We start from the raw sequence: 26,831 nt of genomic DNA, 5'->3' as shown, positions 1-26,831 counted from the left end.
TGATCTCATTGGAACAAAAGCTTCGCGCTTTGCACAGAAGTGATGCTGGTGAGCCACCCGCGAAAGTTGCTGCGGATCTGAACGTCGGTTACTGACTGGAAGACAAATCGACCTGAAAATGAAAATTTTTGTACATCCAAGCGTCAGGCAGCGCAGTGAAATCCCGAGAAACAATGAGAAAAGGCGCACATCCTCAGAAGAGGACTTATGTTTGTGGCACGAGCAGATAAGAGCCAAAGGTGTGACCGTGTTTCAGGTCCTCTACTTCGCCAAGAAGCGATGACATTTTAGGAGCTGATTGAAGGAAAGGAACAAGAATTCCTCGGAAGTGATGGCTGGCTGGATCGGTTCGAGAAGCGGCATGCTATTCGTGAAATTGCCATCCGGTGATAAAGCAGCTATTGCTGATTTTAAGAATAAATTGCACACAATCATCGACGAAGGAGGTTATAGTAGCGATCAACTTTACAACTGTGATGAAACTCTGGCAACAAAAATCCTTCCCACTAAACACAGAAAAACGGAATCCGGATATAAAAAAACAAAGAGTTACTGCCTTTGCCTGCAGTAATGCCACTGGCAACCATAAACTGAGCCTTACATTAATAGGCAAATCCAAAAAACCAAGAGTATTTAGACGGCAACCAGCTGATAAGCTTTAGCCGTTGTGGTACACGAATCAATCAAAGGCATGGATGAACGGTGCCACCTTCAAAGAGTCGTTCCACGCAGAGTTTGTTCGACCTGAAGAAAAATACATGGAGGAAAATGGACTTCTTCGAAAAGCGCTACATCTTGTGGACCACGCTCCTTCTCACCCTGATGATCTACCAGGTGGGGATATCAGAGTTGTGTTTCTCCCATCAAACGTCACGTCTCTATGTCAACCGATGGACCAAGGTGTTTATGAGGCGACGAAACAACATTGCAGACGCAAGCTGCTGGAATACTTAATCGGTGCGATTGATGTTGAAGAATGTTTTGTGCAAGCTCCATGAAAAATCGATGTTTAATTCGTTGGATTGCTGAAGCTTGGATCTAATTCCTCCAATTTCTCTCGTTAGGTTTTGGGAAACACTCTTAGATCATAAGGCAACTCATCAGTGGTGGGAAGGAGGAGGCAACACCAAAACTCAAGCTGACGTGCCAGAAAGATGAAAATGACGTAATTTTTGTGAATTTACTGGAGAAGCTACAGGGTTGTGAAGACGCGAACTTCGAAGATGTTGAAGAGTGGATGGAAAACGACTTTTTTAGTTTGACTGAAGAAGAAATGGCCCAAATTGTGACCAATCAGAAAGCGTCAGAAGAATATGTCTCTGATAACGAAGCAGAGATAAAGTTTCTTCACACAGTCGCTTACGAAGTGACCCAAACCGCCCTGGAGCACATCAGCCAACAGGAGGCGACCTTCCCGAAATCGTCTGTTTCCAACGTTGGAGATGTATTGGCGCAACAAAAGTTTCTCAAGCCGAAGAACAAAAAACCATTAGACTTTTATACCAAAAAATAAATTCTAATCGAGCATCGTAGAACTTCAACGTCCATAAGATCCTCTAGACAAATTTTTCGTTTCTCTGAGTAAATCTCTAGATTTGTATCATAATTTTGTAAAGTACATACTTTATTCAAAAAAGTAGGTTGTAAAATTAAAACTCCTGTTTTTTTCGTGCTGCCAAACAAGGCTGGATTTTCCTGTAAGAATGCAAAATAAACGAGCTTTGTTATTGAGCATTAAAAAACAGTTTTCAGTCATACTTTGGCGGCTTTTTACCATGTCAACACAATTTTTTCAGTCAAAAATATACAGGCTTATTCACACACATCAATTACATTCTACATACCGTACACACGTTTTACGATCATATTCCTTGGTATTGACGCAATTCGGGGTGTTTCAAGCGTGAAAACAGGGGAACTTCGGTTTTTCCGAAATTTTCCGTTATCCGAACAGGTCGCCGTCCGGATCATTTGGTACAAACGGGAATTTACTGTATTACATCGGTTGCATTCCAAGGCACGGATGCACCAGAAATACGAGGGAATTGTATTCAGACAAGATGTATTCCGAAGCATACTACCTAATTCTTTGGGAACACTTTCTGTCATAGTTTCACTTCTTACCATAAAATAACATCTGCTTCGTAAGAAAGTATTTATGAGGGAACCCGTAATTTTCATTAATCTATTCCGCCACTTAATAGCAAACTGAATCAATTATACCTACAAGACCTGAAGAAAAGCGTAAGCTGCATGTTGCTGCCTTTTGGGATCACTAGAACAATGAGAAAACTCGTTTGTTTTGAGATTAAACTGAGCACATACTGACAGTTGAGTAGTCGCCGAGAACAAGCTTGTAACCCTCATTTTACAAAAGCTGGCTTTTACACAGAGGAAAGTTAACAGTACTTGGCACAAGGTAGCGATGCTGGAACTGCTCTACACAATGTGTTGTAGGCGACAGACTGACAAGTTTGCGTTGTGTAAGAAAGATGGTGGTCACATCAAGTACACCTCTTACAGTCAGTGCTCAAAAACCAGAGATCACTGACAGAAACACACGAGCAGGGCCGAAAAGCGCAAACAACCTGTGAGTGACCGGCGTGATGTGAAACGTAAGGCACTCAGGGATGCTGGAAAACTATACGTATCAAAGAGGGGGAAGGTCATAGTGGCAAAATCTCCTCCAGATGAGGTACGTAGTACAAGCAAGGTTGCAACCCATTTTTTCATTGTAATTTTATGATACCATAACCTTAAATAACTAGCCTAGTTTGTGACTAGCGAAGCTAATTTCTCTCCAGCCTTTATTGTGAATCACCAAGTAGTGCAAATCATATTGCAATGAAAAGGTTATGTAGCAATGCGTAATACAGTAACATAACAGAGCACGTGACTTGCACCTTTAGGCATTATTCTTTAATCGTTGTCTTCGACTGGATAAATAACGTGTTAGCCTGAGTTAATGTAACTACAGTATGTATTTATTTAAACACTGTTTCAAAACGTGATTATCGTTTTTTTGCGCACGTAGCAATGTAAACAAATTACATTGGATATAAAACACACACTGGTTAAAGGCTTCTGTACTTTGAATTACAATCAGTCGCCATTGTTAGGCCGAAACTGTGTTGAACTTGAGCACATTAAAAGAGAGGTTGAACATCTTTGTCGTAGACCCTACAATTTTCCTTATTTGTTAACAGTACCGTCAGGTGACACCTGGTTTGTCGAAGGACGCTGTCTCATGTTTATAACACAACTCCTCGTAGAATACAGAAACTGCAAGAGAAAATAAAAACTTGGGAGTCGTTCTGTGCCAAGAAGGGCAAGCATAAAAATCTACATTACACTATACTTGATCATGGGAAGCTATCCGAAATCATACGATCATTGTCAAAACAGGTAAGTCATTATAGTCGCCACAAATCCGGAAAGAGTTGCTTGCCGCTGCTGTAAATTTAAAAAAAGATACTGATATTTTTAGAAAACAACATTCTGAATGTAAGTACAATTAATGCACAAATAAAGCGATTTTGCACTCGTGTTTCGCCAGCCGTGGTGGCCGAGCGGTTCTAGGCGCTTCAGTCCGGAATCGCGCGACTGGTAGGGTCGCAGGTTCGAATCCTGCCTCGGGCATGGATGTGTGTGATGTCGTTAGGTTAGTTAGGTTTAAGTAGTTCTAAGTTCTAGGGGACTGATGACTTCAGATGTTAAGTCCCATGGCGCCCACAGCCATTTTAACTTTTGAACACTCGTGTTTCAATCTGCGATTTCGTCTGCCTAGAGCACATTCTTGCTCATACTGTGACAGGTTTTATTTGGGTATTATGTCAGCAGAGACAGATGAAAGACACGCTATTGAAATTCAAGGAAGATTACATCATTCCAACGCTGAAGGGTCTTATAAAGCAATGAAGGAAGACGAAAACAATCCTATCTACATTGTACTTTACGTTGATATACAGAAAGTATTTTTCTGTCCTGTATTGTCCCGCTCCTCCGTATTCTATCAACGGCAGTATTCCTGTTGTAATGAAGCCACACACAATGCTGGTACTAGTGACGGAACAATGTGCTTTTGGCGTGAAAGTGTGGCCAGGCGCGGATCAGCCGAAATTTCTCCGTGTGTATTGAAGAACATCACCTCAAACTATCAGCTCCTTGCTCGGGGAGAGGAAAAGACTTTAGTCATTTTGTCTGACAGATACATGGGGCGAAACAATAACAGGCATATGTTGTCACTTTGGCAATACTTAATAACTCTGGGATATTTTACGAGAGTCAATCAAAAGTTCTTGGTATTAGGTGAGAGTTTTCTACATTCCCTGATAGAGCGTCAAAAGACACATACTGTGCATGTTCCTGAACACTGGGTAGAGGTTATCACTTCAGCAAGGCGATGAAACCTTTCCTCGTATGTGATATGCAGCCTGAGGGCTTTTAAGATTTGAATGACCTGGAACATTCGCTGAGAAGGTACTCGAAATAACTTCATCACATTGTATGCTGATATCTGCAGATGATCCAGGAAGAGTTCGCATGAGAATCAGCCACAATGTACTACAACCGTTGCATGCATATTCCACCTTAAAGAAATCACGAGGGGTTCGCAATACATACTGTGTAAGCCCTATAGTGTGCCACTAGCTGAAATTCCTTTTCTCTAGTCTCAGCGGTTGCCAATATAAGCAGGAAAGTTGAATGACGCAATGGATATGTATAACTATATTCCAGTCGAACTGAAACAATGTTACGAAGAAGTGAAGGTTGAGTAACATTTTAGTGTACAGATTTCTTTGTAAATCAACTGAGGATAATGCATACTATAAGAAATAACTTCCGTGACAATTTGCTCTGCGCTGCACATAAAATATAGGTAGATCTATGGTAATTTAGTATTCACAATATTTCATATGAAGATTTTGTAGAATACTGTGGTTAAATACAATCCTTTTACAACCTCTTCCTTATGTGTAAGGTTAAAAACTTGTTCTTTGTGAAGATGTTATTTTTTTCAGTGATTTCTTTTTTAATTCACGTGTGGCCTAAGTGCTTGTCAGTCAAATGACGGAGTCAGTACAACTGTTTCATTACAATTTTGGATTTAGAAGTATAAAGATTTATGCAATATGTTTTCCTTTTTCTTGGAAAAAAATTACTTTTGTCTGTTACAACCTTGTTTTGGGAGACTATTCAGTTACAATAGCAGTCTGTATTCTGCCGCTCTTTATACTGAACTCAAGATATTACTACCGGCCATAGTTGCAACATTTTTTGTATGCAAAGGTTCCACACTAGAGAGAGCAGGACGTGATACGTGTCATACACGTAAGTAAGTACGTCACTGGAAGTGCAGTGTTCCGTGTCTGCAGCCACGTGCGCGTTCAGACGAGACTGGAAGTACAACACGACGCTGTCTTCAGCTTTAGAAAGGATATCGACAGGTCAGCCACACATTACGCAGCATTTTACGGCCTCGGGTCGGAAACCAGACAGTGTCTACATTCTTCGACCGAAATGCTACGAATTAGATTGCATGTATTACGTAAATTCCAAGGATAACAACTAAGAAAAATAAGTGGAAGACGACTGTCACTGTCAAATAGCAAAGCGGGACTGTGACACACTGCATAACATTTTTTATCACTTAAGAGATTGTGCCTCTGCACACACACACACACACACACACACACACAGGAGTGGCGGGGCAGCGGCTCTGACCTCACGAGATCCCTGATGGCCCCCCCCCCCCTTTCCCCTCTCCCAGCCACCAGCAACAACGCTGCAAGCCGTGACCTTCGCGCTTCGGCCTGCTTCTCTCTCTCTCTCTCTCTCTCTCTCTCTCTCTCCAAGAAGCGAGCCTCCTGTGACATCCCGAATAAGCCGTTCCGTCCTCCACTTGCCTCCAAGTCCGCTCAGTCTCTTTCACCAGCGACAGGGAAGACCCTAGGCCAACGTTTTGACACGAATCCCTGCTTTGCAGTGCAACGCTAACGATGCTTGGCACAGCAGACCTCCACTTTTGACGAATACGGAAATTACCTACACAATGCCGTATGTGCAAATCGGATACGATCGTCCAGTCTCAAGTATTGTCCCGTTTTTTGAGGCTCAAAAATTTTTCCCGACTTTTTTTTCAAACAAGCAATTTGTCCCGATTTTCAAGGATTATTTGCAGACATTTACAAACTAATTAAAATATTTTCTGAGTGTCGATTTTATAAACTATCAATTGAAACTGACATTCCGTACGTTGGTACCCCCTGATAATGTACAGCTTAAGCACTATAGTTGTTGCGTACGCTTATTTTCTTTGCTTTTGCTTGCCATTGTTGTCAGCACTCAGTATCAGTTTCGTGAAGTGCTAGCACGTCGTGGCGATGCCGAAACGAAAATCAAAGTTTTCGGAAGAGCTTCAGAGGAAATTTCCTTGCTTCACTGCTACAGACAACGACTGTTCAGCAAAATGTAACGCATGTAACTGTGCTGTTATCCGTGTCTCATGGTGGTGCTGCAGATCAAGCATCATATGGAATCCGAGAAACACAGGAAGAAACTTAGATCGGCAGGTTCCTCGCAAAAAATGACGAGATATTTTGTAACTTAAAATACACAGGAACAGAAAAACGTAGCTGCAGCAGAAGGAACCCTGTCATTCCATTTTGTTAAACACCACCAAAGCTATCGTTCTAATGACTGCACAGTGTTCAACTAAACAAAACAAAAATTCCTGGTTCTAAGATTGCAGAAAACGTTTCGTGTGGAAGAACAATGTGTGAACCAATTATCAACAATGTTATAGCTCCGCATTCCCAGAAACAGGTAATAGCTGCTGTAAACACTGCAAAATACTTTTAAGTATCTACTGATACCATGGGCATCAGAAAATTTATCCTATGATAGTTCAGTATTTTTCTGTAAGTGAGGGTGGACTCCAGACGAAATTGCTTGATCTTGATGAAGTGCAGAACGAACAGTCCGAAACAATTTCCAATTATCTTTCTCATGTTATACAGTCATTCAGTATCATCTCAAAGTGTGTTGCATTTGGTGCAGACAACACTAACTGTAATTTTGGGGCGTCAATGAAGAAAGAGGGTAATAATGTTTTCACACATCTGAAAGAAAAATTAAAAACTCTAACATTGTTGGCATAGGTTGTCCAGCACATGTTGTTCATAACACTTCAAAGTGCTTGTGATGTTTTACCTGTTGACATTGACTGCATTGTCATGAAGTTGTACAGCTATTTTCATATTTTTTCTATTCGTGTTCCAGAACTCACTGAATTCTGTGAATTTGTTGGTGTCACTTACAAAAATTTACTTTCCTTTCATTGTTGCCAGCCATAGAAAGGATCTTGAAAATGTATGAACCTTTGAAATCTTACTTTTTGTCACAGTCTATCTCAAAGTGCTCTGCAATCTTAAAGCGTTTTTTCAGTGATCCAGTAAATGAATGTTATGTACTTTTTGTACATTCACAAGTGAGTGTTTTCCAACAATCCATTCTGAGCATTGAGAAACAGAATAATTCCATATGCGAAGTATTAGCAGTCTTAAATAATGCTTTGACAAGTCTAAATTCAAGGAAACATGAACATTTTGTACCACTAAGTGTAAAAAAAACTGCTGAATGATTGTGATGACCAGTCTGTTAAGAAATTTGACATAGCAGTGTCAACGTTTTATGATGCTTCAGCAGACTATTTATCCTCATGGTTACAGGGAATAGCTGAGTTTTCTGTATTCTCATGGATGATGCTCACAGAACCACCAGAATGATCAGTAGTTGAAAATACTTTAATGTGGCAAAACGAAAAGGGCATTCTAGTAAATGACAGCCTCTTATTTGATGAAGTAGTTCATATACGGTCATTTGTAAAACAATAGGAAACAGACAGTGAACAATGGAATCAGTTGATGGAACATGAAAAATGGTGTAGGTTTTTCAGATCTTGCCAGTGTAATGAACAGTTCAGAGAATCGCTTAATATAGCGCAGTACTTCTTTTCACTCCCTGCCCACAATGCAAATGTTGGAAGAGTTTTCAGCTATCATCACAGTGGACAGATCAGAGGAATAGATTTACGTTGAGAAGCGTTAAGTGTATTTTACTGACCTGTTTAAACTTCAGTAAATACAGTTGCACTGACTTCTATTCATACCTATTAGGCAAACCTGAGTTGCTGAATGAAATTTCATCTTCGAAAAAACATGATTGCAGTGTGGAATCCACAAAACCATAAATTCCTTGTGTTCACTAAGAACCCTTTGTTTTGTAGTGATTGTTACTGTATGTCTTTCTACACTCTGTGTTATAAATGTTACATTTCTTAGTAAGTAAATTTCTGAAAACTACACACACACACACACACACACACACACACACACACACACACACACACACACACACACATTTCAGTGAAGGCTATATTTGCAGAGGAAGAAGAAATGGTAGCATTAAAAGTGATATTTAACGAGAAATAAAAATTGTCCCACTTTTTAGCCAAGAAAATGTATGAAAGTCCCACTGTTGCCCGAAGAAAATACGGTCACCCTAGTCTCAAGCAAATCTTACGTTCAGAACGTATCCCTAACGACTATTTTCGCTTATAGTACCTTTAACTCGAAATGGTCGCCGCTTGAAGTTTCCATATTTTTTTTTATTTCAGTACTACAGAGAAGCTGATAGGTTGTAAGTACACAACATAATTAATTCGTATCAGCTGGCCATTCAGAACATTTTACCGATTCAGTTTCTGTTGGCTGAATTGTATCCATCCCGGAACTTACGTTTTACCGTCTGTTGCCTTGTGTTGCGCCGAGTACAACGGCCGGAATTGTTATTTTGTGTCCGCAGTATCTGCAGTAAACGTCGTTTCTGCGCCAGTCATTTTTAACAGTTCCCAGTAAGCGGCTGTTATCTGTGCTGTGATCCGTTGACGCAGAAGAGGCTGACCAGTCCCGTATTAAGTTTTATACTACCGGAGCACTGGTGCCACATTTAGTGGCTTTGTGCTGAACATAAGTGCAAGGGAAAAAAATCCCTCGAAAACTCTTAGTTATAGGTACGAAATCTTAAAATATAACAGCGCAAAATATCGCTATATGACAACGTCATGCCCGCAAACTGCACTTACTTTAAGGTCAAATACTTAGTTTAATTTCTGCTGCTTCAAACCAACTACAGGAAAAAGCCAACCGAACTACAGTAAGAAGCAAACCGAACTACGGTAAAAAACTAACTACAGTAAGAAACTAACTACAGTAAGGTCAGCACTGTGGATCACCACACAAAACTGTCAAGAGTTCACGCCCTAGTAGTTTTCTTCAGTCCTGTCGAAAATATTTCGTTGGAGAAAAGCCACGTTAGTAAAGTTTCGCATGGACGCAGTAAAACTGCGCCATTCATCATGTGAAGGCTGGGTATTACATTTCGTACTGTGAGAATGGACACTGCTACACCTGTTATTACACTTTTTTCAAGACCTCCTGGGTGGTGTCTCCACATGTTGGGACAGTATCTGACCGCAGTGTCGGCTCCTCTATCCTGACTGTCCTGGACCGACGTAAGGGGTCGTGGGTTCTCTCCCAGCAGTTCCTCTCCTGTTCAGAAATCCGCGCCTCGCCGCGGTGTGTGAGAATGTGGAGATGTATCTGTCACAGCCACGGCCACACAGAACGCGCCTGGATTTCTCTTCGCGTTTTTAATTATTATTCACTATCATTGTTTTAGCTTTGCCGCCACTCGTTCACAGCAGACGATAAACTGCTGAAAAGATAATAAACACAAAGACCTCATCAAAAAAATATGAAAATCGGCTCCCTCATTATCGTTTCAAATAAGAATTTCTCCTAATTAATTTTGGGTCTCAAAGAAAAATATTTCGAATGATCCGTACACGAAAGAGATTACAAAGATTAAAGTAATTCTCTTGCAGCAGCATTAAAGAGTAACCGACCACAGATACAATTTGCATGTTTTACGTCTATCTACGTGCTAATGATCATCTGCAGATTTTTTTATGTGAACAAGTAAAAACAGGAAATAATTTGTACAGGCGATAGGTATAAAGAAATATTCAATACTAATTTACATACTAGGAAAAGATACAGAAATAGCTGTTTGAAACTGATAAATTAGGAGACTAAAAGTATAACTGACTTGGTAGTTAACTTTAATGCTAGGAGTTGGAAAAATTTACTCGACTAAAGAAAATGGTTCAAATGGCTCTAAGCACTATGGGGCTTAACATCTGAGGCCATGAGTCCCCTAGACTTTAGAGCTACCTAAATCTAACTAACCCAGGGACATCACACACGTCCTTGCCCGAGGCAGCCGCGTGGTTCCCAACTGAAGCGCCTAGAACCGCTCGGCCACAGCTGCTGAGGGCGTGAAGGTCGAGGGCGTATTCTGATTAAAGTGTAAGTAGTGCAGTATTTGCTATCACTAGATTTGCCAAAGTATTCTGCTTGCCGATTTTATGTAAGGTCAAAAGTTCTTTTAATTACTAGCCAGACAGGTTGACAGTACTGTATTTAGAAATTCTTCAAATTATATAGATAATATCTACACACACAACATGCCTCCAAGGATACTCCTGACAATGTTAACAATCAAAGTACTCCTGTGCTTCTCCAGTTAATCACTGGAGCGCTTAATATTTCATTCACAGAATGTACTAGCACTTCTGCACTAACTGATCACACAGTGCCGAAACTATGTCTTAACTTCAGTGCTAGTACCTACATTGCCTACATTACCATCTACAATCTTGCTGAAAGAAATCAACGATTACGTACGTAAATGGTGAGTATCGGACCTATGTTACTCCTTTCCAGTACACTATTCATTAAGTACGTACGTGCAACCCAACGCAATTTCGCACCTGGCTGACGTTCTCAACGACAAAGACCCACGTATCGTTAACAGGTAGCGTGTGTTCGAATTCTACAATTAAATCTACAACTTCATTTTGTGCAGAATCAAGTACGAAAAATAAATACACCAATGGCTTTATTCTTCCTGCAAAATAATGCTGAGTAGTTTATATATCATAGTGTTTTGTAACACGTATGGTGTTGCCATTCACTAACTTGTAATTCACGTCTTACAGACAGTTTACTTATAGTATCCCTTATCTGCAATTCCGATTACAACATACGAAGTGCCACAGTAACTGATATACACTTCTTTAAAGGGCAAATAGACCTCGACCATATCGCTGATTGTACACATAATGTACATAATTTTCGTTACCGTTCACGAATGATTCTGCTTCTCGTTTATTTTTCATTGAAGGCTTACTGAATCTCTAGTTGCTTTCACTGTTGCCTTTCATTTAGTAGTGTGGTGTCCGAACACAAAGCTCCGATGTAAGTAATTTGCATCGGAAAATTTACTCGATAATTTCACATGTCCAGAGAAAAACCGATCGTGAAGATTTGATATTTTGTACAGAAACGAATATTCTTTTACATGGCGGTTAACGCAAGTACTGATGAGCTTTTGAAAGCCATCTGACAACGGATTTTTGAAAATCTGAAACCGGTAATGGTTTTGTGTAAATAAACTCTGCATATCATTCTCGTGGATGACTGCTGTACTGTTTAATGTTTATAATGTTTATAATTCTACTACAGCCTAGTTTCTCATGATGTTTGTTTTCTAGAATGTAGCAAGAGATAGCGGGCTTCAGTGCACTATTATTTCCACTATAGTGTGCGTCGAATCAACATCAATATTATTCAGATAGCCATTAGTAATCGATGTGTGTTGCCACTACATTGAAAAGCACGTTTCGTTGTAACATTAGCAGTAAAAAGTTCAACTCGATTATTCATGATATTCAGAAGCCATACTGGATGTTACCAATAGCTACTAGCGTCGTAAGTATGCACGACAATATTCTTCAGATCTATTTGTTACTTTTTAGCCCACACGGGCAATGGGTTAACGAAAATTTGAAAGCACACGAAAAACGGGAACTTAATAGTAAGACGCAGTAAAACAGCAAACTAAATAAAACCGTGGACGGAGCAGCCCGGTCTGAATTCGTGTGGGACGTGTGGAGACTCCCGCGGTGGCCCGTGCCCACGTGTCAGAGGCGTGCGAGGCTGGCTGCACCGATGCCTCTCCGTGCAGAGGCTGCGTGCGTCTCACTCACACCGAGAGTTACACAGGTGTAAACGTACCTCTGCACTAGGGACGAACGGTGCCCAATACTGAACATTGCGATTGCTACTATATTTCAATCCATGACATCAAAACGGACATAAAACATAAAAATCCAACATGCGTAAAATATGTTCCACAGCAAGGATTACTGTTACTATAACATTCCATTTCTTTGGCTTCGCTAACTGAAAACCTTACTGTAACCTGTCAACCTAGCCTAGACCTCGGAATATGCACAGATCACTTTTCCACTACAACCTACATCACAAAAAAATAATGTAGCAGCCATGTAAACGTCATTGTCTTCTCCTGTATCCGTGTGTTCATATATGACGTCACACAGCACATCATTACGCCACGGGGCAACGTCGAAGCGCGGTATAGGTACCTTCGATCTGCTCCAGTTTGGACAGTCGCCTGTACTCGAAATACAGGTATTTGCAGAATCTAACGAATGTTGATACTTCAAGAAAATGAAACATACGACGGAAGTCTGAGTCAACTGCAGATTTGTAACCGACTACCTACTAATTGTAATTCTGTCAGAGACAGCAAAGGGCTTGGAAGAGCAGTTGAACGGAATGGATGGTGTTTTGAAGGGAGGATATAAGATGAACATCAACAAAAGCAAAACGAGGGTAATGGAATGTAGTCGAATTAAGTCGGGTGATGCTGAGGGAATTAGATTAGGAAATGAGACAAAGTAGTAAAGGAGTTTTGCTATTCGGGGAGCAAAGTAACTGATGATGGTCGAAGTAGAGAGGATGTCAAATGTAGACTGGCAATGGCAAGGAAAGCGTTTCTGAACAAGAGAAATTTGTTAACATCGAGTATAGATTTAAGTGTCAGGAAGTCGTTTCTGAAAGTATTTGTATGGAGTGTAGTCATGTATGGAAGTGAAACATGACGATAAATAGTTTGGACAGGAAGAGAATAGAAGCTTTCGAAATGTGGTACTACAGAAGAATGCTGAAGATTAGATAGGTAGATCACATAACTAATGAGGAGGTATTGAATAGAATTGGGGAGAAGAGGAGTTTGTGGCACAACTTGACAAGAAGAAGGGACCAGTTGGTAGGGCATGTTCTGAGGCATCAGGGGATCACAAATTTAGCATTGGAGGGCAGCGTGGAGGGTAAAAATCGTAGAGGGAGACCAAGAGATGAATACACTAAGCAGATTTAGAAGGATGTAGGTTGCAGTAGGTACTGGGAGATGAAGAAGCTTGCACAGGATAGAGTAGCATGGAGAGCTGCATCAAACCAGTCTCAGGACTGAAGACAACAACAACTACTACTACTACTACTACTACTACTAAATGGTTTGTGACAAAATGAACCACAAAGGTGACAGTGAAATTTTCACGAATCGCTTTTTTCTTCAACGGAGACATGGCAGTATCGTGTGGTCGTAAGTAAAATGCAGCCACTCACCGAGGTCCAGTGTGGTCTGTAGTTTTCGCATGGCAACGAAACTTGGCAGATACGCTAATGCGGTAATGTGAAACTAGTTTGCACCGAAAAAAAAAATTAGTTCCAATTTTGGCTACCAGGTGCGAATCTGTCGTTGTGCAACATCTCGCCGAAGTCTCTGGTTCTCAAACTGTACAAATTGAGCAAGTGGCGGTTAATAACAAGCTCAACATTCTGCTTCTCACTTATTTGACCCTTCCTGCCCACGTTTCGTTCCCAATCCATTACATATGGAAAAAATTCTGTACGTCTCTTCCATTCATAGCACTATTTGGTCGCAACACTGGAAACAATTTCTTTCCAGTGTAAATCGGTTTTCGCATAGGCGCACTAGTACACCGTGTTTCGCTGCCATACATAAGGTGCAGTCCACACTGGACCTCTGCGAGTATCTGAACTTCACACTGTCATCACCCCGTGGTACAGTAGCGTTACTTTCCACACGGGGTGGCGTCAGCCACGCGTCATGGCGATACACCGCCACCGCCTCCACGTGAGTCACGTTTACTGCCAGCCCAAGTACCATGTGAGCCACCACACTATCAAATATTTTGCTGATGGACAAAACACCGCAAGAATGAAAAGCGCCCAGAAACAATGTACACATTTCTAAGCCACACTAGTGATCTTACTCCATTATTATGGGCATTCGATGTGTGTCTCAAAGCGCGGATTCCACACACTCGCGATTAAATATCTTTATGAAACTTTTGACTGCAGCTACTGTTCATCCAACAATTCTGCACAACTAATCTGGCCACACACGAGACGTTTTGGACAGGGTTTTAATACGGTACATCAATTGCATTGCATATGTCGCGACAGGCGAGTATGAATACTGAAACCAACGCACACAATTCAATGCCACAGAAGTGGAAAACATTTAGAGCACCGATTTCGGGTTGTTTATTATTAGTAAAATTCGTGCAACTTATCAAATCATCCTGTCCCTCACGTGTGAGGACAGTCAGTTTTCCGTGACGTCGAGCGTCCTTTGTTGCGACTGGATGAGGGGATCGAAATGGGCAGTAGCTGTGTTGATGTACCCATGTGCGAAGTTGAAATTGAAAATTTTATAGTTTTGAACTCAAGTTTGCGTTTTATGATGATGGGCAATGTAACTGATACACATTTTCAGTACTTTCTACTACTAAAGTGCCGGTAAATGTGACGTCAGTGACTTACCATAAATTACGGGTAAGGCTTCTGTAACAGTACGTGGCTAAACGAAGTTTCAGTTAAATATAATTTGCAAATCCCTCCACAAATATAATTCTAGCGTGATTCAGTCCTCTGTCGGGAACCAATAACAAATCTACCTCGATTCTCCCAATTATTGACGTCAAATAAAAAAGTTGGTAAATGACGGTGTCAAACATAAGATACGACTACTGTGCAAGCACAATTCCGACAACTTTTCTGCACAACAAGCCGCACAGAACACGACGCGTCTCAAAGATCTCTGATGCGTTGCTTTGTCCACACACCAGGCTCTCTTATCAGACGAATATTAACACGAGAACAGCCAAACAAAGCGCTGAAGTGTTGTATAGTGCAAAAAAAGTGTTGTGTGTGCTCGCTTCCCTTTCACCAGCAAATCTCAAAAGACGGGACGTGACGTCACAGAACATGAAATAAAACCTTTCGTATTCGCTTTATTAACGAAGGGCAATCATTACGATAACTTCTCAAGAATTCGCCACCTACTAACCAAATCTTCGCCTCGGTCTAACCAGGATATTGGGGAAAGCGCCCGTGCATCACAATGGTAATTCCATAAAATTGTAAAATACTGAAATGAACGCGAGAGCTGCGTTTCATCCCCAGAAGCATGTCGGCATGGCGCCAGAGTTCTGATTCGCGAGTGGACTACTGGATTCGGAACGCCCACGCACAAAACAGCTTCCGACGACTGGTTACTTCGCAGATGAGTTAACGTGTGTAATATCCGACGTTGAGCATGTAAGCGATAAGTTAGGGAGGGGCTTGGAATTATTCTTAACGTGTGTTCTAAGTCGCCAAGTGCTCTCATTCTGAAACACGGGTTTCAATAGTCTGACCAGTTTGCACTCATTTTTAAACAAAAGAAAGTTTTTCTCGCGGCTAAATGTTGGAGACGTAATATCTCCTGGCGTGTGTGTGTCGTACGATCATATAATTTTGCAAATACTTTCTATGGGGTGTGGGGATACCGTCTGAAAACTGTGTTGCGAATACAGTTTGTATTAATACATTATAACGTTATGTCTGATGCCTAAGCTGACTGCATGAAAATGTGCTAGTTCACGTGTGTGTGTGTGTGTGTGTGTGTGTGTGTGTGTGTGTGTGTGTGGCGGGGGGAGATTAGCGAAAATTTTCTCAAGTATTTGAAATGTCGTCTGGAGATTGTTGCGAGCCGCTGACTGCCCTTGTTGTGAAATACTGGCTGAATGACGTCAGCGTATTTCAGCGCCGTGCGTTACGTTACCTCGCGACAAGCCGAGTTTCCAACTGTGATACTTTTCTTAGTGTGTGAAGCCCTTCAAGTCAGATTACACCCCTGAATGAGTACATTACGACAGCATTGTAGAAGTTTAAAGTCGGCGAAAATAGGCGAAATATTGAAAAGTAAATGTCTGTCAGCTAGATGGGCAAACTGCAATCGCCCTCGGCTTGCGGGCTGGCGGTCCAGCATTACAGACAACCACGGCTGCTGGAATCAGTGGCGGAAGACGCCGCGTCGCACTAAAACTCACCCAGTCCCAAGTGCTGACTCTGATGGTTTTCACATACTTGCATGATACGAACATTGGTTATTTCGTTGCAGTTACGTGATCAGAAACGCGTGGCTTTCGCTTTGAGCAACTGTGCTACGAGAATTCTGTTGGAATCGATACCGGTACATCGAAACACTGCCCGACTGAACGTGGCGCTATCTTCCGTTCGTTCCACGTTTATCTCGCTCAAGTTATCAGTGGTTAAACGACTGTAACAAGGTGATAAGTAACGATCAATAAATTATTAAAAAGTCGACACGCTGATTTATCACACTATTCGCCATCCCTTTGTTCGAACTGATCCTAATTTTTTGAAGTAAGACAATGTATTAGACAAGACTAATTCGTTGACGTTGCTATGTCGCGAGTTACGCGGCAAACCATAGTAAAGCGTGCAGAACAGGATCCGCAGCTTACAAGTAATCCAGCAGAGGCCAGCTGCCCGCCTTACCTCTCTCTGGTATCCTCGCCGAGGTGCGGGGGCGCACACTGTTACCCGACTGGCTGCTCCGTCAGAACTGCGTCGGTGCCCTGCTACGGGGGAAGTAAATGAGCGCCGCCTCGCCAGCCACTGTGGTGGGGCAGCGGCTCTGACATCACGTGACCCCTCCCCACCCCCCGGCTCTGACGTCATGCGACCCCTCCCCTCCCCCCTGTCCTTCCACTAGCAACGAACGCTGCAAGCCCTGACCTCGCTTCGTGTAGTTATTTACTTTTTTCCAAGAAGCAACACACGCAACGCTTCCTGGGACAGAACGCTGTATCCGAATACATAATTCCGTCCTCCTCTTGCCTCTACGTCCGCTCAGCATTCTTCAGTAACAACACGACGGATCGTAAGCGCCTGAGGCCCTGCTTTGCACTTTAACGCAAACGATGCTTTGCACACACTTCTCTTTTCGGTCAATACAGAAATTATCTACACAGAGCCACGTGTGCAAACCGCATACGATCGCAAGCCTCCAACGAATCATAGGTTGAGAACGTATTCTTAAACACTTTAGCTGCACTTCCAGCATTACAAGTCCTTTTAACTCGAAATGGTCGCCGCTTCTATTTTGCATAGTTGTTTTGATTTCAGTCTTACAGAGAATCTGATAGGTCACAAGTACATAAAGTAATTAATTAGTAGAGGTTAAATTTTTCTGTCTGCTCCCTTGTGCTGCGCCAAGAAAGATGGCCAGAACGGTTATTTTGTGGCAGCAGTATCTGCAGTAAGCGTCATTTTGGCACTGGTTACTTATAAAACTTTGTAATAAGAGGGCGTTAACTGTGCTGTGATTGGCTGAGGCAGAATACACCGGGCAGTCGCCGTATTCGGTTTTATATTACCGGCGCTTTCATGCCACATTTGCTGACTTTGTATTGAAACTTAGGTCCAAGGAAAAAATCCACACTCAAGTTACCTGCGCGATTACTTACAACGCAACAATATCGGTATACCATAAAGTCATCCGTGCACGCTGCAGTTATTTTAGGGTCGAATATCAAGTTTAACGAGCGAGGTGGCGCAGTGGCGAGCACACTGGCATTCGGGAGGACGACAGTTCAATCCCGCGTCTGGCCATCCAGATTTAGGTTTCCCGTGATTTCCCTAAATCGCTCCAGGCAAATGCTGGGATGGTTCCTTTGAAAGGGCACGGCCGGCTTCCTTCCCTAATCCGATGAGACCGATGACCTCGCTGTTTGGTCTCTTCTCCCAAAACAATCCAATCCAAAATCAAGTTTAATTTCTGCCGCGACAAACTAATTACAGTAAGATTAACGCTGTTGATCACCACACGAAACTGTTGACGTCGAATCCTTTTGTTCAGTCCTGTCTGAAAAGTTTAGTTCGAAAAAAACTTTGTTGATAAAGTTTGGCATCAACTTATGAAAACTGCGCCATTCGTCATGTAAAGACTGGCTATTGCATCTCGTACTGTGGGAACAGACACTGCCACACCTGTTTCAAGACCTCCTGGGTGGTGTCTGCACATGTTGGGGCAGTGTTTGGCCGACGAGTCGGCTGCTGAGTCCTGACTACTGGACCCACGGAAGGGGTCCTGGGTTCTCTCCCAGCAGTTCCTCTTCTACTCAGAAATCCGGGCCTCGCCGCGGTGTGTGAGGATGTGGCGGTATCTGTTAGGCCGTGGCCAAACAGGAGGCGCCTAGGATGTTTCTTTGCATTTTTCATTATTATTCACTATCGTTGTTGGTTTGAGTATTTATCTTTGTTGGTACTCAGCCGACGATAAACTGCTATAAAGATAATAAACCTCAAATGAAGATTTGATCAATAAAAAATTAAAAATCACCTCTCTCATTCTCATTTCAAGTAAACAGACTTTTCATAATTAATCTCGAGTCCCATAGAAAAAAATTTAAATTTTTTTTAAAGACACCTACGAAAATAGAGATTACAAAGATGATACTGATTCTCTTTTAGCCGCATTAGAGATTAACCGTCCACGGATACAATTGGCATGTTTTACGTTTATCTAGTCGGTAATGATCATTTGCATAATTGAATGATGTAAGAAAGTAAAAAGAGGAAATAATTAATTTGCGCAGGCGATATGTATAAAAATATTTAGTACTAATTTTCATAATAGGAAAAGACAAAGAAAAACTGCCATTTGAAACTGATAAATAAGGGGACTAAAATTACGTCTCTGACTTGGCAGTTTACTTGTTTGCTTGGAGTTAGAAAAGTTTACACGACAAAAGAAAGAAGGCACGAAGGACGAGGGCATATTTTGAAAAATGTAAGTAGAACAGTACTTGCTGTAACTAGATTTGCCTAAGTATTTAGCATTTTAACCGCAAATAAACGAGAGACGGATTCATTCGTGAGTGGTAACGAAAATTAATTATGTTATCTCTGCAAGTCAGAGATAAGTAGAGGGCCAACTGCGCTTTAAAGAACATTAGATCGCTTACTGTGGCATTTCGAAGTTGTAATAGGAATTTTACATAAGGAAAGGAACCACGCTTCATTGATACTATAAGTGAACTAAGGGTCGATTAGACATGAATCTCAAGTTAATTAATAACAACACTGATAGCTCACCATACGCTGGGTATTGACGTGTTACAGAACACTGATATATAAATTTCTCAGCATTATTTTGCAAGAAGAATGAAGCATTGGTGCAGTGGTTTTTCGTACTTGAGTCTGCACAGAATGTACTTCGAGATCTAATTTTAGAATTCGAACACTTACACGCAGCCTGTTAACGTTACCTGGGTCTTTGTCAATGTATACATCAGTCACACGCGAAATTGCGTTGGTAGCATGTAAATGCATAATTAAATTGTGTACCACGAAGGAGTAATACGGGTCCTATAAATGCGAGCATATACTTACTCTGTACGTACGTATTTGTTGATTACAGTCAGTACATTAAGTGTAAGCACAGTGTGATCAGAAAGTAGCAAAGTGCTAGTACATTCTGTGAATAAAATATCAGGCGCAGCAGTGATTAATTGTAAGGGCGCAGAAGTACCTGGATGGCAAACAATGTCAGGGGGTATTCTTGGAGCAAGATTACGTGTACAAATTTGATCGATCCGTAAATAGAACTGTAAAAATATTATGTGCGTTATTCAAGAATTCATAAATACAATATTGCAAATTGATCTTACTAAGAATTTAAAGATATTTTGGCCTTGTATAAAATCAGCAAGCGGATCGGGATCACGAGTTGAGTCGCTGAGTGACCACATTGCCACAGAAACGGAAGACGACAGACAGGAGGCGAAATACAGGGCTACCATAAGTGATTCACTCGCTTTCTGAATTATAAATTGTCCTAAATATGGCATGCACAGTATCACAGGAGCATGAATATAACCGCAAACTCAGCGAGTTTAAGCTGTGCCGACCACCTGACACTACGAATTCCAACTCGTTGCCAAATTGCCGGCAAAGCAAGAACAGTCTTTTCGTGTGTTGGAATATGCCAGACATTTCACCAATCGTGGCAGTTCAGCCGTGGTGGGAAGGGGCGTGGGGGGGGGGGGGGGGGGCGAAATTTTTGTACGCAGTACAACAAAGTCAACAGCATGCACAAGCTGTGAACTGTCAACACCGCAAGTCAAGTGTGTGGAAGACCATGCGTGGGCATTCACTCTTCAAACCACACCGTATGCAGCTCGTACAACAATTAAAAGCGGAAAGTTAGTGACGGCGCCTTCCGCTTTACGCCACAACTCAGGGACCAGTGTAGGATGGACATTTCGCCTCCATGCTGATATGCAGCGACGAAGCCACCAACACTTATCTGAAAAAGTTTATCTCCACAATGTGAGTGTGGCGAACTGAAAATCCTCATGAAATAGCCTCTCATGAACGACATCCGCGGAGTGTTAATGTTTTCTGTGCAGTGTCACAGACGAAGTTGAATGGGCCGTTTTTATTCTGTGAAGGAACTATGGCGGGTACCTCTTACCTCGATGTGTTCCAGTTGTGTTTGTGTCCACAACTGATTCCCGATTCCTCGAATTTCATGTTCCAACAAGACACCCCCCCCCCCCCCCCCCCCCGCCCACTCCTTTTCTGGGAGCATCAATGTTTGTCGGTACCTAAATGACGAACTTTCGCATCGCTTGATTGGCTGTAGGTCTGAAAGATAATGTATTTCTGTTCCTTTAGACCTCCAGGTCTCCTGATGTAACGCGTTGTGACCTTCCCCTTAGGGGGGTCATTAGGCGCCGTATTTACGTGTCCCCACTGCCAGGAACACAGGAACAGCTCAAAGAAGGAGCCAATGTTTCTGTGCTGACCACTGACGGGATGTTGCTACATAAGGTACGGAACGATCTTGACTACCGCTTGGCTGTGTTTCACGTCGCCAGAGAGACACTGATAAAACATTTGTGGAGTGCAAAATGTAAACTGGGTGAGTTTACAGTTCTATTTACGGATCGATCAAATTTGTACACGGAATTCTTCGCAAAACGTGGCTCTCTAAAAACGAATTACTCGTTAACAGTAGCCCTGCAATTTCTTCCATCTTCCGAAATTATTTCGCAGGGGGAGATAGTAATGCGGTTCGTCCATTCAGTCAGCAATTCATGTTCGAATAGAGTATATGTTCCAAACTTCTACCGCAAATAGACTCCAGTGATATGGAGCTGTAATTCATCACATTATTCCTATTTCCTTCCCTGAGTGTTGTGTGGCATAGACTTTATGAACTTTTCACCTAAAACCTTAGCTGCATATTACACAATGGAATGAATGTTTTTGATGCAAAATACCCGTATTTATGCCGCAGCATACTGTGGGGTCCAAGGCGCCTTCCTTGATACTACACCCTGAATGGCCAAAAGACGAGAAGCGTATGTATATGTTAGGTGTGTCTTTGATATTTATCGTCTTTGGAACTACTCGATAAGCTTACACATGAAATTTCATACACGTTTCGTTCACGGCAGAAACGTCACCAGAAAGACGTGCACAACGACTAAAAACAATCGAGCAGCGGTTTTCTTTAAAGCGCAGTGGACGATGTGTCATACGATCTACTTGCATGATGAAATTTCTTTAATAGTTACAGCTGCCGAAGTATGACACAGACTAATTTCTCACTGGAACTTCATAGCTTTCCTGTACCATTGTAAAGAGCTTTCCTCCAGAGGACTAACGACATACGGCCACCAAACAGTGACAGGGTAGCCGCTCCGCAGACCTCTTTCCCTCAGTCAGCACAGCAACACCCACACACGCCTGCCCTGCTGTACTCTGTGTGTCGGCAGGCACGAGACGCGGGTGCGGCCCGTGTGTTTGCCGCTTCGGCTGTCACGTAGTGTTCAGAATGTCGACATGGAGCGCCGATAAAGGGCATAAAGCGGCTGCGGACAGACGCCAGTGAACGTTGAATTTCGTCTCGACTTCAGCACTGAGGGCCGTGTCATGTCACGTCGGCGGCGGTGTTTCCTCTCAGGCTTGTCGTTTTAATCTGTCCGTTGACCCCTCTTGAAAACGCCAGTGATCAGAATTTTTCAGTCGCTTGGTACCACTCGTTGTTCCAGCGGCCTGCGGTGAAATGCTTCTGGGGACAATCCCTGTAGAACATTGCAGGTACATCATCTGGTCCCGACGCCATCTAACCGTTGTGGATTTTTAGATGAACCTATATTCCGCAACCACTTTACATCTGCCATTTCGGCGTTAGTGCGAAGACTGAAACGAGGAGCCGTATTACGATCTTCCACTGTAAGATAACTTCTGAAAATACTGTAAAATATTAATTTGTTTTCAGATAGCCACATTTTGCGAAGTATCGCGTGTACACAGTGGTGAACTCACCAAGATGGCATTTTTCACTTCACGAACGTTCTATGAGTGGCCCTCTGGTGACACGAAACACGCCCAAGCGGTGGTCAAGATCGTTCCGTAACTGATGCAGCGACATCCTCCCAGTGGTCAGCACAGAAACATTGACGGGTTCTCTGAGCTGTTCCAGTGTTCTCGGCAGTGGGGACACGTTAACACGGTCCACTAATGAACCCTCTAAGGACAAAAGTCACAAGGCGACCTGGAGGTCCAAAGGAACCGAGCGACATCATCTTCCACCTCTAATGCCAATCCAGCGATCCAAAAGTTCGTCATTTGGGTAGCGACAGACATCGATGATCCCATAAGGGACGGTTGTCTTGTTGGGAGATGAAATTCCTGGAATCCGGAATCAGTTGCGCAAACAACCGCAGCTGCTATATATCGACGTAAGACGTACCCGCCATAGTTCCCTCACAGAGCGCGACTTATTCGACGACGTAAGTTACGTCACAAATCACGTGGACCACGGTGTTCTGGAGAGGGAGGCCGAGACGTAGACGACCACAGAGCACCAGTGGTCAGAGGCGTTCCGAAAACTTGACGCGCGGCAGGCACCGGAGACAGAGAGGCAGCCGGCCCGACAACACGTCCAGCGCCCTCCCTGTCTGCCAGCGACGGACGCGCCTCGTGGCGAGTGTTTCCGTCGACTAGTGGATGAGCAACTTGAAGCCGAAACGCAATGCCTAATGGAAAATAGAATGTGGGGAGCTGTGAGAAATGCAATGAAACTCTAAACCAAAACCCAGAGTTAATAAAATGTCACTCATGTCGGAAATGTGTATTTAAAACAAATTACTACCTTCGAACGTACATTCCCTGCGTACTTTCAGGGCATCCGACATCTTCAATCGCTTATCCTCAATCTCCAAAGACATCCACACGATTGTCCCGCATTTACGTTCCATAAAGTTTGCTGTCCTAGCAGAAGAGAAGTTGCGGCAGAGAAGACGGGCAGAGCTGAAGTGTATTCCGTCCAAGGAAAGGTGAGTAACGAACTGGTACCGGACGCACCAATAGTTTCATCAATAACAACACTGGGGTTTGAGGAACCAGAAGTTGTGCGACTACGAAGCAGACCGAGAGGAGCCAGTTCCGGAAGTGATCCACTGCAGGTTAGCAAATGGAACCCGTAAGAAAGCCCCATCACATCTCAGTGAATACTGCGTAAGCGGTAAGAAACGAAAATTTTGGTAGACAGTGAAATACAGAGATGCGCTTCAATAACTAATTTCTCCTGGACGGCGTACGTTTATCAAAGTAACTAGCCCAAAAGGATGTGGACTTCGAAGCACGAATTCTAGCCACGGCATTTTGACAACACACCTTCGAAATCTAGTAAAGGGTCTCAAACGCCAATACAAGTTAGTATACATGCCGTGGAAGCTATCAGTAACAATTTTTAGGTACAAGATAAAAAAACGAATGGGTGTTCACAATTTCGTGAGACTGAAGAAAAATTACAGTGGAGCAACACTTGTCTGAGGATCAATGGTTTCGTTGATTTATAGAAATATATTCGAGATTACTAAGAATAAAGCTAAAAGTCTTTTTCTACTATTCACATTTGTTCCTCTGCTGCATTAAAAACGTCTCATAACGTATGCGACTACACTGCACCCCACAAACCGCGTGCTCCGTGTTTCAACAGCTCTGATACTGCGTGCTTCACTGTGCATTATGTCTGCATCAACTGATCAAGATCGAAAGTGTCTAGTGCTCTGCGACTACGCAAAGCTGGAATACAGAGATGTTAATTTGCGCGACTTAGCTTGGGAATAAGTTTCCCAAATTATTGGGAATCCAAGTAAGTATTTCTGAATTTCAGTGACTAAAAATGCTATTCTCCAAATAATCAGATAGACCTGGATAATGTGACCGCTACCTGTTCTTCTCTACGAAAATTAATCTCTAGATATCGATATACTTCCTAATATATATTGAAAGACGTGCACTTCATTCACCATTCAGTGCTCGCATCTCATATTTCTAATCCACGCATCCTGTTATTCGGTAAAATAATAATTCAGGTAATATTAATAACTTCTAAGGGTTGCCTGATTTATCTGACGATTTTTACAGCTTGTCTCATACTGATCTGTGAGAGGAGCTTGGCGCCAGGAATTTTCTTTATTTATGGGCGAGGGCAGCAGTCTTCCTAGCAGCCATGATGGCTCCCCGTTTCTTATCCTTTTTCCGATCGCCAAGGTAGCACGTGGTGGCGTTGGAAAGTTCTGTAGTGGCCAAAGTTTCTCCCACTCTCAGTTCCCCAACCTGCCTTACCAACCTTGTAACTGATATTTCTTCTGAATTTTAACGTCGCGAGGTCGCCTCCCTGTGAAATTCCGGCCCTAAGATTGGCCAGTTCAGGTGCGCGCCCGTTTTCCGCGGGCGGGCGCCAACCGCCCTGCGCGGATGGATGGTGGACAAAGGGGCAGTAGGGGCAGCTCTAGTGTGGCCGTGCCGGAGACCGGGGGAGCCGCTTCCAGGAGATGAAGTTCGGTAAGCATGAGCGCCGACGTGCACTGTAGATTCGCGCCCTGCGGCCCAGAGCGGACCTGACAGGTCATTGTGAGTAGTTTCGCATCTTGCGTGTTTTATTGCTTTAATACGGGAGGCTACCGAGCGATTCACGCACAGTAGCATCTTCTTAGTCTTGGCCAATTCCTGGTGGCGGTCGTTGCACGCCTGCAACCCGTTCCTTTACTAAATGGGATTCTGTTTGATAATACGGCGATCGTTACTAAAATTCCTTTCCTCCTGCTATCATGGCGTCTTATGAACGAACGTTAGGGCAGGCTGCTGAACTCGAATCTTTCTTCCCCCCACCCCCATTTGGTTGTATTATCGTTCGATTCTCAACTGTTTAATAAATGTGTCCCTTAATCTTACATTCTCTCTCTTTCCTTACGTGAACTCACCCCTAGTGTAACAGAATAATGCTGAACTAGTACAACAGTTGCTATAAGGTCGTGCAGCTCTCGCGCCACTAACAATAGTATAAAGATTCCATATCGCGCGCCTGCCACGACCACTGCACGCATGGCACCGATAACAGTGGTAATCAATTATTCCCACATTGATAAACTGGGAAGTGTTCACGGCTCGCTGTGAGTACGTGAGCACTAAATCCACTTGATGTGACGCAAGTAGTGGCCTCTGTTTTGCCTTGCTGGTTTAGACAAAAAATATCAAAAATCACAGCCCCTACAGCAAGGAATAGCAACCTGTAAAAATAAGAAAAACGAGCCACCGCTTTTAACGCCATGTGCCAGCGTGTGTAGTGCCAACACTAAAATTCGGAAGCGATGGTATTACGGTGTGGTGGTGTTTTTCATGGAGGGGGCTTGCACCCCTTGTTGTTTTGCGTGGCACTATCACAGCACAGGCCGACATTGATGTTCTAAAGACCTTCTTGCTTGCCACTGTTGATGAGCAATTCGGGGATGGCGATTAGTATTTCAATACGATCGTGCACATGTTCATAAAGCACGGCCTGTGGCGGAGTGGTTACCCGACAATAACATCCCTGTAATAGACTGACCTGCACAGAGTCATGACCTGAATCCTATAGAAAACCTTTGGGATTTTCTGGAACGCCAACTTTGTGCCAGACCTCACCGGCCGACATCGATACCTCTACTCAGTGCATCACTCCGTGAAGAATGGGCTGCCATTCCTCAAGAAACCTTCCATCACCTGATTGAACGTATGCCTGCGAGAGTGGAAGCTGTCATCAAGGCTAAGAGTGGGCCAACATCATATTGAACTCTAGCATTACCGATGAAGGGCACCAAGAACTTTTAAGTTATTTTAAGTCAGGCGTCCGGATACCTTTGATCAGACAGTGTAGTTTCGCAGTGAACTTCCATAACTCTCAAAAGGACGGCTCGAGCACCATCATACAGATCACGAAGGACAGCATAATAAAATTCGCAAGTCCTCATTTCAGCATCTTTACCAGCGGCATAAAGGTATGAGTGCATTGGGGAGCCGAGGTTGGCAATGGAAGCCCACCACTCCATAACTGTGGGAAGAATGGGTTGATATCATCCAGAGAGGGAGAGACGTGTCCATGTGGGCCGTTCCATTGAATTT

The 26,831-nt window shown here is 42.9% G+C and overlaps 1 protein-coding gene across 1 annotated transcript in view; it reads right to left on the bottom strand.

Annotated features, from left to right (window-relative positions):
- The window catches only part of LOC126427220 (ankyrin repeat domain-containing protein 65-like), a 56,383-nt gene extending 39,435 nt beyond the window's left edge, over nucleotides 1-16,948 (bottom strand). Inside the window, exon 1 of the mRNA XM_050089460.1 lies at nucleotides 16,863-16,948. The gene's annotated coding sequence lies outside the window, so the exon portion shown is untranslated. The remainder of the gene's footprint in view (nucleotides 1-16,862) is intronic.
- Between the last annotated feature and the right edge of the window lie 9,883 nt (nucleotides 16,949-26,831).

This window comes from Schistocerca serialis, chromosome 11 (genome assembly GCF_023864345.2).
Source record: "Schistocerca serialis cubense isolate TAMUIC-IGC-003099 chromosome 11, iqSchSeri2.2, whole genome shotgun sequence".
NCBI classification, from domain to species: Eukaryota; Metazoa; Arthropoda; class Insecta; order Orthoptera; family Acrididae; genus Schistocerca; species Schistocerca serialis.
The sequence above is the reverse complement of the archived record's forward strand: the minus strand, read 5'-3'. Positions and strand labels throughout refer to the sequence as shown.